The 14910-nt window shown below is 36.4% G+C and overlaps 1 pseudogene; it reads left to right on the top strand.

The window, feature by feature from the left end:
- Nucleotides 1–1760: 1760 nt before the first annotated feature.
- LOC105292790 lies at nt 1761–3455 on the top strand (annotated as a pseudogene).
- The last annotated feature ends 11455 nt before the right edge of the window (nt 3456–14910 follow it).

Genomic DNA, 14910 nt, shown 5'->3' with positions numbered 1-14910 from the left:
AAAAAGGATTGTTTGAATTTGACCGCAAAGGCAAGGGAAGTAAAAGCAAAAATTAAATTAATGAATGGGACTATATTAAACTAAAAAGCTTCTGCTCAGCAAAAGAAACTGTCAATAAGGTAAAGAGACAAACATCTGAATGAGAAAATATATTTGCAAGCAACACCTCCGAAAAGGGCCTAATATCCAAAATATACAAAGAACTCATATGACTCAATAACAACAACAAAAAACAAACAATCCAATCAAAAAATGAGAAGAGGACCTGAACAGACACTTCTCCCCAGAGGACATACAAATGGCCAACAAATACATGAAAAGATACTCAACATCGTTAGCTATTAGAGAAATTAATATCAAAACTACAATGAGATATCTCACACCTGTTGGAATACCTATAATCAACGGGATAAGTAAAAACAAATGGTGGAGAGGATGCGGAGAAAAGAGAACCCTCATCCACTGCTGGTGGGACTGCAAGTTGGTACAGTCACTATGGAAAACAGTATGGAGGTTCCTCAAAAAACTAAGAATTGATCTATCATATGATCTAGCAATCGCTCTACTGGGTATTTACTCCAAAGACTTGAAAACCCATATCCGAAAAGATATTTCCACATTGATGTTCATAGCAGCATTATTCATAGTAGCCAGGACTTGGAAGCAACCGAAGTGTCCTATGATAGATGATTGGCTAAAGAAGCTGTGATACATATATACAATGGAATATTACTCAGCCTTGATAAGAGATGAAATACTGCCATTTGCAACAACCTAGATGGGCCTTGAGATAATCATGCTAAGCGAAATAAAAAGTTGAAAATCACATGCTATCACTTATATGTGGGATATAAACTTAAAAGCAACAAATGAACAGGACAAACAGAGACTCAGGGACATGGACAATGGACTAGAGGCTACCAGAGTGTGTGGGGGGGGGCAATGGAAAAGGTAGACAGGGTAAACAGGGGTCAAATTTAGGGGGTCAGGGGATGGTGAAGTGGGTAAAGGGGATCAAATATATGGTAGCTGAAAGAAACTGGACTCTGGGTGGTAATCACACAATAGAATATATAGATGTCAAATTATAATGTACACCTGAAAATTATATAATTGTATTAACCAATGTTACCCCAATAAACTTAAAAAAAATAAAATTTAAATTTAAATTTAAAAAATTCAAAATTTAAAAAAATAAAAATCTGTTCAATTAAAACCAATAAATATTTATTTAGTATTCAATACATGTGCAATATTTCTTCAGGCTTTCTTGGTAGCCTTAGTCTGCTGGCAGGTATATTTGATCCTGAATCATGACTTTGGTGAAACATAGTTTAGATACAAGTAACAGAACCCGTGTGAACTAAATATAATGTGTATGTGCATTTAAGAATACAGAGGTATTAAAAAAGAAACAGTAATGGGAAGTATAGCTAGGCCTAACAGGAAGCTGGATTTTAGAGTTGGAAATTAGAGAACTGAAGTTTCTCACTCTATACGTTGGTAGAGGCATAAAGGGTCTCAATTCTGATTGAAATTTATTCATTCTTTCTCTCTCTCTCTCTCTCTCTCTCACTGCAGACTAGGTGCTATAGTCTGAATGTTTTTGTTCCTCTGAAATTTTATGTTGACATTCTAATCCGCAAAGTGGTAATATTAGAAGGTAGAGCCTTTGAGAGGTAATTAGGTTATGAGAGTGCAGACTTCGTGGTTGTGTTACCGTTTAAGGGCAATTTGAACTTCAGCCTCACCCCAGTGGCATGGGGAGTGGAGGTAACAATGCAGAAGTGCAATTCCCATTTTCCCTCGGTTTTTCACTGCTGACGCGGCAAAGAATTACAGGTTAGTGAGATTTGGGAAAAGGTAAGATTTATTAAAAGTATATTTTAGAAGGAGATGGGCCACACTAAGGAAAGCTGTAGCCTTGTGGAATTTGGAAGGTGAAAAGATAAAAGAAAGAAAAGACAGAATATGCTCCAAGGCGGAAGTGGGTTCTGAGAGAAGAGGGCTATAACAATGCAGAAGTGGGAAGGTCTGTTTATATTTGGGGCTGCGATGAGTGGTTAAAAAAGCGTTTTTAGGTGACTGGCATGTAAGGTCATTTTGGCTGCTATATAACTCCTTGCCTAGTGAGCACGTGCTTACCCAGAATTCAATCTGTTATTAGATTCATGAACTTCTGGGCAAAAATATGATGGTACTATAATGATGGTATAATGAGGCTGAGATTGTGGGCAGGTTAGGGTAGCACCTTCTGCCCACACATCTGTGGCCAGATTAAACCAGCTACGGATTATGGCCCTCCCATTCTTTGTCTCCCAAGATGCAGGAGAGATTCTCTAACTACCAACAGGATGTCCTTTGGGTGGTCTCTGGGCTGGGCCTCTATTCCTTTGTTTCTCTGTAGCTCATGTCTGACTAGCTACCTAACAGTTTGAATTAGTGTCATTATTCAAGATGCTTTACAGAACTCTCTAACTCCTTCCGCCATTTGAAGATAAAATGAGAAGTCTATGACCCAGAAGAAGGCCATCCAGCCTCCAAAATTGTGAGAAATAAATTTGTTTTTTAATAATCTACCGAGTCTTCGATATTTTTATAGTAATCCAGATAGATTAAGACAGGAAATTGATGCTGAGAAGTGGGATTGGTACCCTAACAAATATCTAAAAAAGTGGAAGCACTTTTACAACTGGTTAGTAAATAGAAACTGAAAGAGTTTTGAAGTACATGCTAAAAAAAGCTGACATTGCCATAAATTGACCATTAAAAATAAATCTGGTGAGAGCTCACAAAGAGAAGAGAGCTATGGAGAAAATATCAATCTTCTTTAAAAAAATCTAAGTGGTTGTGAACAGAATGTTAGTAGAAATATGTATAGGAAAGTCCATTTGATGAGATCATCACGGAGAGAAATGAAGAACAAGTTATTAGAAACTGTAAAAAAGTTGAATCTTGTTATAAAGTGTCAAAGAGCTTGGCTGAATTGTGTTCCTGTTCTCATGTTTTGTGGAAAGTTGGACTTGTGAGAAATAAAATTGAATATTTGGGCATTTTTTCCCCTCTTCTGGGGACAATTCTGCAGGCACTCAGAATAGTCCAGCATTTGACATACCATCAGACTCTATCCTGCAATACAGCCTCTAACAAAACCAGGCTGTACTGAACCCCTGAAAATAGAATCATTTCTCCTTATGCCAAGAAAGTTGGGAAAGCACCAAAATCTATATGCGGTATGTGCCCAGGCCTAATTCCTATAGTTCGTACTGTGAAACCTAAAGTTCTAATGAGGTTATCTAAAACAAACAAACAAAAAACATGTCATCAGGGCCTATGTTGGATCCTTGTGTGCTAAATATGTCTCCGACAGGATCAAGCACACTTTTCTTATTGAGGAGCAGAAAATCATTTTAAAATTGTTGATGGTACAAGCACAGAGTCAGAAAGCTAAATAAAATATGAAGCTTTTTGAGTAATAAAAACAAGTAAAAGGCTAAAAGAGAAAGAAATTCAACATTTGGCTGGGCAATAGCTAAGCAAGGTGTTGAACAAGTGGCCTATTTTCTCTTGAATGCTACTAGTAAAATGTGAGAAGAGAAATGATTTAAAGACAGAATTATTAGTGAAATAAAGCAGAACTTAAATATTTTAAAAAATTGACAGCCTATTTATATTGAAAGGAATAAAAAAGCTGTTCAAAGAAGAACACAAAGGGTACAGCCAACTTTCATAAGGGTATCATAGATTAGCTTTCTCAACAGAAGATAGAAGCTATTCACTAATACAATGGGGGAGATTAATCAACCATTTAATAAGAAGCCAGGACCTATTGTCCAAGACAATGGAAGAATGACCCCAAAAGTATTTTGGAGATCATTTGGCTGCTCCTCTCAACACAGGCCTAGTATACAAGAGCCTGAAGTGCAGATTGATTTCAAAGGAGGAGCCACAGTTGCAGGTGCCTCCTCACAAAGCAGGTTTCACTTCCTGAATTGCTGCACCACACTTCTCTGACCAACTCAGATGCACCTCTAGCAGACTCTGGTGTAGCTAGTGCTACATCCAGCAAAGCTAGAGGTTGGGGTGGCACATGGCTGCCTCCACTTAAATTTTGAAGAATGATACCAAAGGGAGTCATGGGTGTATAAACAAGGCAGAAGGCCACTGCAGGGGCAATGCCCAGCAGAGCCATGGGAACAAGGTCACCCCTTTGAGCCCAGAGCAGTAGAGCTACTACTATGAAATTTCAGTCCCAAAGAACTACAGGCAAAATTCTAGAACCTATGAGAGCTGTGGCATGTTTGTGCCTAGCAGAACCATAAAGACAGGGCCACGCTGAGTCTTGAGGGCCCAATTCTCACCACAGCGGATTCGGAAGGTAGGGCATTGACAAGGAGAATTATTCTTGAAAATTGTTGTTTACCCTGTCATTGGACCTTACATTGGACCTTTTACTCCCTCCCCCCACTTTTTTATTTTTCTATTTTCAACTGATAATGTGTATTCTATGCTTGTTCCAACATTGCATTTTGGCAGCATGTATCATGTTTGATTTTGTAGCTGAGCCCCTTGTAATTTTAATGTCCCTAGTATTTTGGCAGCTAGAATTAAGTAATTTAATTCTTAGTTAGGTTTTGTTTACATGTTAACCACTCTTCTTGCTCAACTCCTTTCGTTCTCACAAATGTAGTCATAAGTTGCTGATGTGCTGTTTCTTTGTCAAGCAGGAAGAGATAACTTTAGGTTCATGAGGAGAATTTCTGAGTTTATTTTGCAGAAATGAGGTAGGATAGTTAGCCTAGGGAAGACCAACCCCCCTCCAGAATGGGGCTGTGGAATTTCTCCCTTGTCCTTTACTCGACCCTCTCCCTATTTTGATCTTAGGCATGAGACCACAACATGAAAAACAGGCCAAGGCCAGGAGACAAGGTAGATGACCTTGGGCCATCTCCTCCCCTCCAGGTAGCATGGAAAATAAGCCAAGACCAGGAGGCAGGCTGGATAGCCTTGAGACACCCCTACCCCTAAGAAAACAAAAGCCCATAATTTGGACAGCTTGGGCAGACTCTTTCTGAGTTGCCCTACATTCCTCTTAAGTGTGTACTTTTGCTTTAATAAAATTTGCACTTCCCAGCTAGCTGTTTATCATGTCCTTGAATTCTTTCACACAGCATAAGACAATAACCTGATCACTGGAACTCCAGGGTTGCTGTCCCTCTTTGGATTCCCACCCTGTCGAATTCTCTGGCATCAGAAGGAGAGAATGTCTCCAAGGTAGCTGCAACCAGCTGCCGGCACCCAGAAATCTGATGTGAAAAAGCTTATCTCTGACTAAAGAAATAGACTGCTCTCTCAGTTTCTGGGAACTCCTCTGCCCCCTCCTCCCCTTTAAAACTCTTCTGCTTGGTCTGGAACTTTGAAGATGGTCTTTGGACATTAGTTTGCTGTCTTCTCAGGCTGTTGGCTTTCTGAATAAAGCGACCTTTCCTCTCCACCCAAGTATTGGCTTGCGAACATCTGAGCAGCTGAACTTGGTTTCTCCTCTCCCCACCCCAAACATATTTTACAAGTTCACAGCTGGAAAGCAATTCACCTCCTAATAAATCATTCCTTGATTCTCACCCATATCTGATTTAGATGTTATTTAGATGAGACATTAGACTTTTGAGTTGATGCTGGAATGAATTAAGACATTTGGGGCTATTGAGATGAAATGGATATATTTTGCTTGTGACAATAATATAAATTTTAGGTGGCAGAATTGGAATGCAATGGTTTGAATGTTTGTTTTTTTCTGAAATTTATATCTCAAAATTCTAATCCCTTAGAGCAACCTAAATCTCTCTGCCATGTTAGGATACAATGAGAAGTCTGAAACCTGGATGAGGGCCCTCACTAAACCATGATGGCACCCTAATCTCAGACTTACAGCCTCCAGAAATGTGGGAAATAAATTTGTTTTGTTTATAAGCTACCTAGTCTGTGGCATTTTGTTATAGCAGCCCTAACAGACTAAGACACTAGGTTTTATTGATTTTCAATGTGTATTGGTCAAGCATGGCTGCCATTCCCAACAGAGAACACCTGGAGTTTCTAAGTTCCACTTTTCAATTACCAGTATCTGACTGATCTATTTTATATCAGAAGATTGGGACCATGTGTCCCACCAACCTCTCAGCAAGAGCTGCAAACACAGACTTTCTGAATTGTGCGCAGGGGTAAGCTCTCTCAGAACAGGGTGTGGGAACAGAATAAAATGATAGGTGAAACAAACGATTGACATCTTGAATACAGACCAATCTTTACAATGATGCTGATAAAAACATTTTAGAAGCAAAATAAAGTATTACTTTCTTGCTTGCCTCTAGAAAGTCTGCTACTGCACTCTCCTTAATTAAAGGAGAAGCACTGACTCCCAGATTTCAATAAAAAAATATTTTTGACCTGGAAAAAAGCTGTGCAGAATTATTACACTGTTTTTGGTATAAAGTATATATTTTGTCTGTATATAAATCAATTTACTACATCTTCAAGTCCCTCTTACCCCTAAATTGCAACCAGCTATGGTTGAAAGCAGAGAGAAACTAGTTTACATTCTTCATTTTCTTATTTTCTAGTATTTCCTATTAAAAGAGATTCCTATGGAGAGTTATTAATGTCCTGCTATCTTCCGTAGTTCTACAGCAAATAATTATGCTGTAAAAAATTATTGTGTTAATATCTGGCATAATTAAATTTTTGTCTTGAAATTATGCACTTATATAAATGTTAATTTTATGTATTCTTCATTTGAAGAAGTCATGCTCGAAGATTACAAACTTCAATTTATTCACATAAAAATCTTAGCTTATTATTATTCCTTTTGTTTTAGAAAATATTTCTCTTATATGAGAATTTGAGTTATATTTTCATAATATTTTATTATTGGAAATGATGCCTAGAAATGTGTGTATGCAAATTCTTTCAGGTATGGATTGGGTACAACAGCAAAATAAATAAATTGAAAAAAAATTAACTGAGATGAGAGTATGAGGATGGGTAGGGAAGAAAGGAGTCACTTTGATTTTATCTCATAAAATTAAGGTGTTGCCTGTTGAAACAATGACAGAAAAGGAGCTTCTCATTCATTAAATCAACCTTTCAATAGGAATTCCTTAAAAAAAGAGCTATCCAGAGAAAAGATTCCCCACTATTCCATTTCCTTATTTTTTTTCTCTTCCTCATTCCCACATCTATGTGAATCAGAAAGTAGTTACAGTATTTATCCACATAGAAAAAATAAGTGTAGCTGGCATTAGACTTATTTTCCTTGCTTTGCAACCAGCTAGGTTTTAATTGTTTTTATATTTTTCCCATGTGAAATAAAGTCAAGAAAATAATTAATCTTCTATAAGATGAGAGAATGACCTTAGTTAAGTATGTAATTCATATTATGTAGATAAAGTGGGTGGTCAAAACCATAGCCATTTATGGTTTATTAAATGTTCTAAGTGATATTCTTTTAATATGTTTCATTTACCTAAACTCCAATACAGTTAATTTATATTGTTCTCTTGAATTTTTTTGGTTCAGTTATACATTTCCAGGATGCATACTGCTTGCTTAGGTATTAGTTTTGTTTATGTTTTTGAGATACAAAATGCTATGTCTTGTTTCTTTCTGTTTAGCGTGTCTTAAATAACAACCAATTTGTTTCTATATCTTTTCCAGTGTACACATTCTAACTGGCCAGCCTCTTTCATTTTTTCAGATTTCAATATTGCTTTTGATAGCACTTCTTTTCAAAGAACTTTTGAGACATCAAAACTTTAGATTATTATGTGATTCCATTAGGACTTTAGTGTGTTTTTCTAAATGCCTTTGTCATAGTCTCCTCCAATTCATTTAGTTCTTGCTCAAAATTTTTCACAGCAGTATTCCCATCACTGGAGATAAGGTCTGTTGGATATTTGTTTCAGACAAGCATACAGGCAAGGTAGAAGGACAAAGGAAGAAGGAAAAAAAAAGAAAGGCAAGAAAAAAATTGAAGGAAGAAAGGAAGAAAAGAGGAGAGAGATAGGAATAAGAAAGGGGAAGAAAAAAGAAGGGATGAGTGAAGGATAAAAAAGACTTGGTGACTTGTATATTTGCTAGGGTAAGGGAAGAAATGAAACACACTATGAGGTGAATAACTGAGAATTTTAGAAACAGAAAAAGTAGAGAGATAGTAGAAATAGAGATTATTTACAAGGAAAATGATGAGATTTATTTTATACATGTTGAATAAATAATTCACTGTAATTGATAAACATATAAATATGTATTTAATGTTATATATAACCAGCAAATGAAATCCAGATGACTGCTTTGCAATGTAGCTTACTAATAAAGCAGATTATAGAGTCAACAAAGATGGCAAAATAGTAGGCTCCTGAATATCCTTCCTCCCATGGATGCATTGAATATACTGCTACACAAGAAGCAATACCTTCTTTAAAAAATCCAAAAGCAAGGTGATTCCTACACATCAAGTGAATAAGAAAATGCCCATATTGAAACAGGAAGAGAATACCAAGACTCATTCTCATCACAAACCCCACCCCCGGCATAGCACCATACAATTGGAAAGGAACCACTTCCAATTGCTGCTGCCTGATGACTTGGCCTCTGATTTAGCTAACATCTAGGTGCTGCCTGCACTCTTCCATAAAGAATGGAAAAACCAGTGGACACTTCTCCTGCCTTCTCTCTCTGGCAATAACACCAAAACCAAATCACTAGTACCTCCTTGGAAGGAGCTTGTATGTACATCAGATGCCCCAGCTTTTTGTGGCTGCTGGCTTAGAGACAAGCTCCCAAATCACCTAGCTCTGATAGTCAACAAGGTTTGATTCATGAATACCACAGGACTATAGCAAACAAAGAAGAATTTTTAAATACATGCAGGGGCATCTCCCAGCAGCTCTACACCTGCACTCAGCACAGAGGGAACAAGTGATAATGACCATTTTCCAGTTTTTCCCTGGAAAGTGTTAATCTACATACTTTTTTCAGATGCTGCCTGAAGATCCAGCTTCTAATTAGCCTTTACCTATGTACTAACTGATCAACCCCTTTGGGACACCGACAGGTCTTGGCACACCCTCAACTACTGGAAGCCACAATGAAAAAGAAAAATGTAGCTTGGACAATCATAAAATTTTGAGATAATCAGGAGCTCAGGCTGAACTAATGATGGAGTTTATCTCTTACTTAAGACCATTCTGTCAAGATTGGGAAAAATGGCTGTATTATCTAATGAGAAGAAAATAGACTCGCTACAAGGAAACCTCCGTAACACAACCAGCAAATTTTTCAGCAGAAACTTTGCAGGTCAAAATTGAGTGGGATAATATATTCAAAGTGCTGGAAAGTAAAACCTGTCAACCAAGATACCTGGCAAAATTGCTCTTCAGAATTGAAGGAGAGATACAGATTTTCCCAGACAAACAAAAACTAAGGGTGTTGATCACCACTAGATCAGTCTTCAAAGAACTATTAAAGGGAGTTCTTCAACTAAAACAAAATTATGCTAATTAGTAACAGAAAAACATATGAAAGTATAAAGCTCACTGGTAAAAGAAAATTCAGAATAATATAATGATGTAGGCAAATTATTTATAACTCTATTTGAATATTAAAATACAAAATTATTAAAAAGTACTATAATAATTTGTTAATGGATCCAATATCTAAAAAGGTATAAATTATGACACAGAAATATAAAATGTGGGAGGGCGATAAAAAAGGTAGAGTTTGTTATATGTTTGAAGCTAAGTTGTTGCCAGGTTAAACAACCAGTTATAATATAATAAGTTTTATGTAAGCTTCATTGTATCCACAAAACAAAAACCTATAGTGGATACATAAAAGATAAAGAGAAAGGTATCAAAGCATACTAACACAGAAAAATCAATAAATCACAAAGAAAGAGAGTGAGTTTGGGATAAAAGACTATCCAAACAATCAGAAAACAATTAACAAAATGGAAATAGTAACTCCATTTATATATCAATATTTATATGTAAATGGACTAAATACTCCAATAAATAAGCATGGAATAGATGAATGGATTAAAAAAAAAAAACTACATGCTGACTAAATGAGACTCACTTTACCTTTAAGAATATACATAAACTGAAAATAAAAGAATGGAAAAAGGTGTTTTATGCAAATGGATAAATAAAAAGCAGATGTAGTTATATCAAACAAAATAGACTTTAAGCCAAAACATGTATCAAAAGACAAAGAAAGTCATTATATAATAATTAAGAGGCCAATTTATCATGAGGCTATAATATTTATAAATATATATTCACCCAACATAGGAGCACATAAATATATAAAAGCACATATTAACATATCTAAAAAGAGAAATAGTCAGCAAAACAATAACAATAGGGGACTTTAACACCCCAATTTTAACAATAAATAAATAATCCAGATAGAAAATCAGTAAGGTAACATTGGACTAAAAACTACAAGCTAGACCAGATGAACCTAACAAACATATATAGAACATTTTAGCTAAAAGAAGCTAAAATAAATATTCTCCTCAAATATACATGAAATATTCTCCAGAATAAATTATAAATTAGGGCAAACACAAATTTTAATAAATTTAGAAAGGTTAAAATCACATAAAGTATCATTTCTAACCACAATGGTATAAAACTAGAAATCAATTACAAGTAGAAAATGAAAATTTATATAAAAGTGGTGATTAAACATGCTCCTGAACAATCAGTGAGTCAAAGAAGAAATCAAAAGATAAATAAAAAAAAATCGCTTGAGAAATATGAAAATGGAAACACAATATACCTACTTATGAGATGCACCAAAAGCAGTTCTAAGTAGGAAGTGTATAGTGATAAGCACCCACACTGAGAAAAAGAAATATCTCAAAAAAAAAAATCTAAATGTCTATCTCAAGGAACTAGAAAAAGAACAACCTAAACCCAAAGTATTCAAAAGGAAGACAATAACAAAGATCAGAGCAGAAATAAATAAAATAGAATCAATGAAACTAAGCTGTTTTTTTAAAGATAGATACAATTTTAGCTGGCTTACCAAGAAAAACAAAACAAAACAAAACAAAACAGAGGACTTAAATAAATAAAATTATAAGTGAAAGAGAAGACATTACAGTTTATATCACAGAAACACGAAAGATCATAAAAAACTACTATGAACAATTATATGTCAGTGAATGGACAATCTAGAAGAAATTGATAAACTATTAAAAACATACAACATTAAGACTGAATCATAAAAAACAAAATTAAAAAATGTGGGCAGACTAGTATAGAGATTTAATCAATAATCAAAATCCTTCCAACAAAGAAAATTGTTATATTATATTATATTAAAAGGATCATACACTATGATCAAGTGAAATTTATTCCAAAGATAAAAGTAAATTTTATGGTTCAACATTCACAAATCAGTTAATGTGATATGCCACATTAACAAAATGAATAATAAAATCATGTAATCATCTTAATTCATGCATAAAAACATTTGTCAAAATTCACCATCTTTTCAGGATAAAAACTCTCAACAAATTGGATATAGAGAGAATGTACCTCTGATGCAAGACAGGGCAAATTACCCCAAGTTGTGGGGGAGACCAAGTCTCGTACCAAGAAAAGAGAGTCCTTTGACGGAGACTGTAGAAAGAATTCAACACACACACCGAAGTCAAAAGGAAAGTTGATTAGAAAAGAGACAACAATCCACAGACAGAATGTGGTGTCCTCTAAGAGGCAGAGAGTGAGAGAGCCTAAGAGAGATGTGGACAGTAAGAGAGACAGAGTAAAAAGTACCGAGAGAAAGACAGTGAGAGGGCCCTGGAGAAAAAGATTGAGAGGGGAGGGACCCTGAATGTTCAGGGAATCCAGTTTACATATCATTCCTTAGTTCCTGTGAGTTACAGTTTAAAGGCTTTGTTTACCCATTTTTTTTTTGACATGGACATACAGTGAGGAAGGGGAAGAGGAAGAGCATGTAGCCTATAAAGGTAAGAATATGTAGCGTGAACAGCCTGCTAGCACTTCCCAGCCTTTAACCCATAAGTTCCCTATGGTTTTTAGCCATAGAGAATGAATAATTTTATTTGTGTAGAGCAGCCACTTAAAGACTGTTTTTCCTGTTTCTCCTTCACAAGTATAGGAAATGGGTTGTTAACAATAACAGCAGAAGTCTTCCTTTTTTCAGCTCTATAGCAAGGCAGGTGTCCCCATGGCCTTGCTATAGAGCTGATCAGCATATTGCAGTCTCTGAATGTAGCTTGAATTAACATTTCAGTTGTCTTGCCTCCTTTCTATATTACCTCAACATAATAAAGTCCATATATGACCAGTTCACAGCTAACATATTCAGTGGTTAAAAGCTAAAGCTTTTCCTCTAAGATCAGGAACAAGACAAAAATAACCACTCTTGACACTTTTATTAATCATAGTACTGGAAGTCCTAGTCAGAGCAATTAGGCAAGACAAAGAAATAAAGGCACTCAAGTTGCAAAATAAGAATAAAATGTTCTCTATTTGCAGATGGCCTGATATTATAGATAGAATACCCTAAAGATTCCACCAAGAATTGTTAGAACTAATGAAAGAATTCAGTATAGTTACAATGTTAGGCAGCTAGTCAGACTTGAGCAACAAGGGGAACAAAGGAATAGGAGCCCAGCTTAGAGATCGTCCAAAGAACACCCCAATGATAGTAGAATTCTGGGTATGCATATGCACACTAGGCAAAGAGTTATATAGCAGCCAAGTGTCAATCAAAATGACCTCACTTGTCAATTGCCTAGGAATGCCTTTGGAACCACCCATTACAGCCCAAATATAATGCAGACATTCCCAATTTAGGGTCCTTTTGTCCCTTTTTTTGTTGTTGATTGTTGTTACAGAGCTTGGTTATAGCTCTTCACTGAAACCATATGCCTACTTGGGGCATGCTTTGTCTTTCTAAAATATACTTTGAATAAATATTTTCTAAATCTCACTGACCTGTGATTCTTCACTGTGTCAATGAAGAAGAACCGAGAAAAAATGCAAACTAAATTTCTGTGCCATTATCCCTCCCTCCCCCACCCCCTTTTGTCGCTGGGGTGATGCCGAACTCTGATCAGTCCTAATGGTAACAGCAACATACAAAATGAATACACAAAAAAATTATCTTATTTCTATACACTAACAAGAAACTATAAGAAAGAGAAATTTAAAAAACAATCCCATTAAAATAACATAAAAAAAACTTAGAAATAAACTTAACCAAAAAGATTAAAGTTCTGCACACTGAAAACTATAACATATATAAGAAATTGACAAAGACACCAATAAATGGAATAGTATTTTGTGCTAATGGATTAGAAGAAATAATATTGTTAATAAGTCCTCACTACACAAAGCAATCTAAATATTCTATGCAATCCCTATCGCAATTCCATCACGTTTTTCACATAAATAGATTAAAAAAATAAGTTTCTGTGAAAACACAAAAGACCCCGAATAGCCAATAAATATTGAGGAAAACTGGAGTCATCAAAATTCCTGATTTCAGAGGGAAAAAAATGACGTAGATAATAGAGGCTCTGTTTACCCCTCTGGCGACCTAATCAAAGTTGTGACAAACGAGGAACAAACAGCAAGGAAAATCACCTGGGATCTAGATGAACAAACCATACAACTAGAGAGAAATTCAAGAAATCACCCTGCAACGGCAGAAGGTAGAACAGGGTGAGGACACGGGGCTGCTCGGTCTGGAGCTGCTGAATGAGATGGAGGCTGCAGCAGTGGCAGCAGCAGCTGAAGAAGCCTCTTAAAGGGGCCGTCCGTGAACGGACTTTTGCATTGATGGACCTGCTTGCTCTGAGCACCAGTGCAGGCTGGGCTGCGCAGGGGGCACCAAGGACTTACAGAGGGATGCTGAGTTGTCAGAGTGAGGAATCAGGCAAGACTCACTCTGTACAGAAGTGCTGGCTGGCGGTATAGATTGTTCTTCTGTTGAGCTCTTCCTCTCCCAGTGTGTAGACTCGATGCCACCATAGCTGAGACATCATCAAACTGGATAACAGAGATCACTCCGCCCAGAGGATTCCCCAAAATTCCACCTCCCTAATTCATGGCCCTACCCAAGCCACATTCAGTCATGTCCTCGGCGAGTCTTATGCCACTTGCTGAGTAGCTCCAAGACCCACACGGGTGGCAGCTGACCTCGGCTTCTGGTGTGGCCTCTTGAGGCAACTATAAGCACAGCATGTGTGGATTGTTTGCTGAATCTTAACAAGTGGCACCAGAGGGGCTCAGGCTGGGGCTAAACTTGGCCTGCAGCTGAACCCCTCTCAGGATTGTGCCGCTGGACACCTACTACACAAAGCCATACAAATAAGACCGGGAGACTTAGGAACTTTGATTATTACAAAGAAACAGACACAGAAAGGCAGACAAAATGGGAAGACAAAGAAGCAGAAACCATATGAAAGAATAGAACACAAAATAAAGAAAAATGGAGTCAAGCAATCTAACAGATGCGGAGTTCAAAACACTGATTATAAAGATGCTCAATGAAATTAAGGGAAGTGTAAATGAACTCAGTGACAACTTTAATGAAGAAATTAAAAAAAAAAACACACACATAAAAATGGAAATGGAAATTATAAAAGAGAACCAGTCAGAAATGAAGAAAACATTATCTGAGATGAAGAGTATATTCGAGGGAATCAACAGAGTGAATGAAGAAGATCAAACCACTAATATAGAGAGTGGGGAAGCCAACGACACCCAACAGAGCAGCAAGAAAAAAGTAACCAAGAATATAATAATAATTTAAGGAGCCTATAGGACAAAATTAATATGTAATTACATATTACAAAATATGTAATAACAT

This window comes from Pteropus vampyrus, unplaced genomic scaffold (assembly GCF_000151845.1).
Source record: "Pteropus vampyrus isolate Shadow unplaced genomic scaffold, Pvam_2.0 Scaffold63, whole genome shotgun sequence".
NCBI lineage: Eukaryota > Metazoa > Chordata > Mammalia > Chiroptera > Pteropodidae > Pteropus > Pteropus vampyrus.
Note: the sequence above shows the minus strand (reverse complement) of the source record. Positions and strands in the feature narration are given on the sequence as shown.